This window comes from Nothobranchius furzeri, chromosome 14 (genome assembly GCF_043380555.1).
Source record: "Nothobranchius furzeri strain GRZ-AD chromosome 14, NfurGRZ-RIMD1, whole genome shotgun sequence".
In the NCBI taxonomy this organism is placed as follows: domain Eukaryota; kingdom Metazoa; phylum Chordata; class Actinopteri; order Cyprinodontiformes; family Nothobranchiidae; genus Nothobranchius; species Nothobranchius furzeri.
This window is the reverse complement of record NC_091754.1, coordinates 58108791-58111707: the sequence shown is the minus strand read 5'-3', so window position 1 is coordinate 58111707 and position 2917 is coordinate 58108791. Positions and strand designations below refer to the sequence as shown.

The window sequence follows — 2917 nt, the reverse complement described above, 5'->3', positions numbered from 1 at the left end:
GGTCAATTATGGACAATTTAAAAAGGCCTTTATTTTGAAACGCAACATCATAACAACTTGATATTGATAAGGTATCACTGTGGGGTTGTATACTGTTGATCAAAAGTGAAATTACCCTGTGGAAACAGCAATTTTCCATTTTAGAGCATTTTGAATTCACTGAAAGTTTGGTTGTATATGGGCAATTTTAAAAGGCCTTTATTTTGGAAGGCAACATCAGAATAACTTGATATTGATATGGTATCACTGTGGGGTTGTATACTGTTGATCTAAAGTGGAATTGCCCTGTGGAAACAGCAATTTTCCATTTTAAAGCTTTTTGAAATTGTTAAAAGAGTCGGTCAAATATGGGAAATTTCAAATTGTTGTGGTTGGATAGTGTTGATACAAAATGAAACTACTCTATGGAAATATGACTTTTGCTTTTACGAGCATTCTTAAGTCATTGAAAGAGAAGTTGAAAAATGAAACTTCAAAGGGCTTTTACTTTGAAATTTAAAATAAGATGGCCTTGATGTTGACAGGGAGCTAATAGTGAACAAGCCTAAATTATTTGTTATTATGTTCTTAAAATATCTGATAATTCACTCGAAGTTGAATTTTATTTTGAAATCCGGTATCCACATCCCTTCCCGTAATACCTTGAATAGACGGGGAAGCGACAATAAACTGGAGGCTGGCTTGACACCAGTGGATCCCGTCAACTACTTCTTCCTCATAACGGAGATTTTGGGCCCAATTTGAGGTGAGTAAGCTAAATAATTACTTTTCATAGCTTCTAAAGATCTTTCCCTACCTGTAATTTTGCAGCTATATTTATAAATGCAAAGTAAGAGAGACGTGGTTCACGTAATTTAGACAATCAGCCCACACTGCCACAGGCTCGAAGCGAGTGTTATGTTATAATGTCACAGACTGGTTCCAGTAATATCAGCGCTGATGCAGAGCAGGAGGGACACTGACGAGTAGCTCCTCCTTCTGCTAAAAAGCTGACCCGGTTCTGAACTGGTGCTGAGTCCGGTTCTCATTAGAACATGTCTGATTCTGGACCCTGAGTTAGCTCTGAGAGCAGTCCGATCACTCACCAGCCATGTTATAAAGCACATATATTAGACTGTTTTGTACACAATCTAAGTTACTAAACTCCCACAACAAGGTGATGTTATTATTATTTTTAGGCTAAATCTGCCCAATAAATCTGCTGTCAGACTGATGTAGTCCTCCACCAGCCCTCCGCCTGCACCGGTACAGGCTAGAAGTCTTGTAGGTGAGTTATTTTTAACCATGTGTCTCTCTTTACCTTCTAGTTTTAACATGTAATTATTTTAGCTTATTGTTACACGTGTGTTGCTGCTCTTAAAAACAACTACAAATATATTTGCTGTTTCTTTATATTTCACATAGCCTCCCAGCAGCAGTGTGTCTGACACTGGGACCGTGATGGGAATTCCACCCAGAGCAGCTTCTACACTCCTGAACAGACCCAGGTGTGGTGGAGAGCTTCTGAGCAGCTTCCATCTGGATGACAGGACAAGCTATATGAACTGTTCTAGGTAAACAATATTATAAATAATAAAATTGTACTCTGTATTCTGTTTTTTTCCTTACATCTCAGCCTGGCTGGTCACCACTGGAGAGGAGTAGCTTCGCAGACTCACCCTAACATCCCGGTTTACCTGAGGGCCTCCTGATCTAACAGAAAAACCTGTAGCTCCATCCTTGCTCTGCTTTCCACATGTTTGTCATCATCTCTGGAAGCGACCTCCCACAACACTGTGATGTTATATTAATTTTTTCAGGCTAAATGAACCCAAGTAATCTGCTGTCAGACTGATTGTTGCAGCTACAAATGGTCCAGACTAACATGAAGCCTTGCAGGTGTAGTAAAGGTGAGTTGTTTTTAATCATCATGTAATCTTCATTACAGCCTTTGAGTTTTAACATTAACTATGTTTTCATTTCATAGCTTATTGCTACACGTGTGTTGCTGCTGTGAGCTTGGAGCTAGATTACATCATGACATCATGAAGGAGGCGACTGATTCTGGTCCTCTGACACTTGGCGGTGACGTGTGAGCTGATTCACCTGGTAAATAACTTTTACATTAAATATTTTGTTCTTTGCTATCACAAGTAACTTAACTAATAACCTGCATTATAGCAGGACACTCAGCAAAATATGGACTCTACACCATGAGGCAGGCACACGTTAATACTCTATAAGAGCACATAAGGTGAGCAACACCACATATTATTGTTATTACTGTACACTGTCCTGGATTTGTTTTCTTTCTGCATCTCATCATTAGCCTGGCTGATCACCTGATAACTCCTGTCATCTGGTTATGACAGCATGAGGATGTCCTCACACACCTGTAACCTATCAGCTCATCTGGCAGAATAGAGAAGAGACAACACCACATCTCCTGTTCCTGGAAAGCCTTCAGCCATCCTTCGATGACTGAGAACCTCCATCAGTTCTGTCTCCTGTCTGCCTACAATTATTATAATAAATATTGTGTTTGACAAGTTTTTGGTGCTGCCAAATGTCTCATTTTGATTCCAGTTTTGATATTTTAATGGATATTTATAAATTACATTAATTAAATTATCACATTGTTGCATGTTTAACTAGCTCTATTGTGATGAATTAAACTAACACCTCAATGTTAAAGCTTGTTTTAAACTCAAGTGTGTTTAAATATTTATGGACATGAACAAAAACAGGAAATATAGAAATTGAGATTTATTTAAATAATATAACAAATAACTTGTTTAGTGGAGGAAGGAATCATTCAAAGGCACATTCTTCTGGAAGCTCCTGATCCTGACGACACCAGCAGAGGAGACCAGCTGCAGACACCAGAGGATCACCTACGACCAAGAGAGCAGCTGGTATCAGTAAATAATGAAATCAG

The 2917-nt window shown here is 38.8% G+C and overlaps 1 long non-coding RNA gene across 3 annotated transcripts; it reads left to right on the top strand.

Moving 5' to 3' along the window:
• The first annotated feature begins 636 nt into the window (after positions 1 to 636).
• On the top strand, positions 637 to 2528 carry LOC107380980 (uncharacterized). Of its 3 annotated transcripts, XR_011516253.1 has the most exons (8): positions 637 to 745; positions 1179 to 1267; positions 1405 to 1487; positions 1616 to 1707; positions 1800 to 1889; positions 1967 to 2088; positions 2161 to 2233; positions 2352 to 2528. It is a non-coding gene; the product is annotated as an uncharacterized lncRNA (long non-coding RNA). The 3 variants fall into 3 exon arrangements; XR_008563751.2 differs by having other exon boundaries at positions 1616 to 1889; XR_008563750.2 differs by having other exon boundaries at positions 1616 to 1889; positions 2309 to 2528.
• Positions 2529 to 2917: the final 389 nt, after the last annotated feature.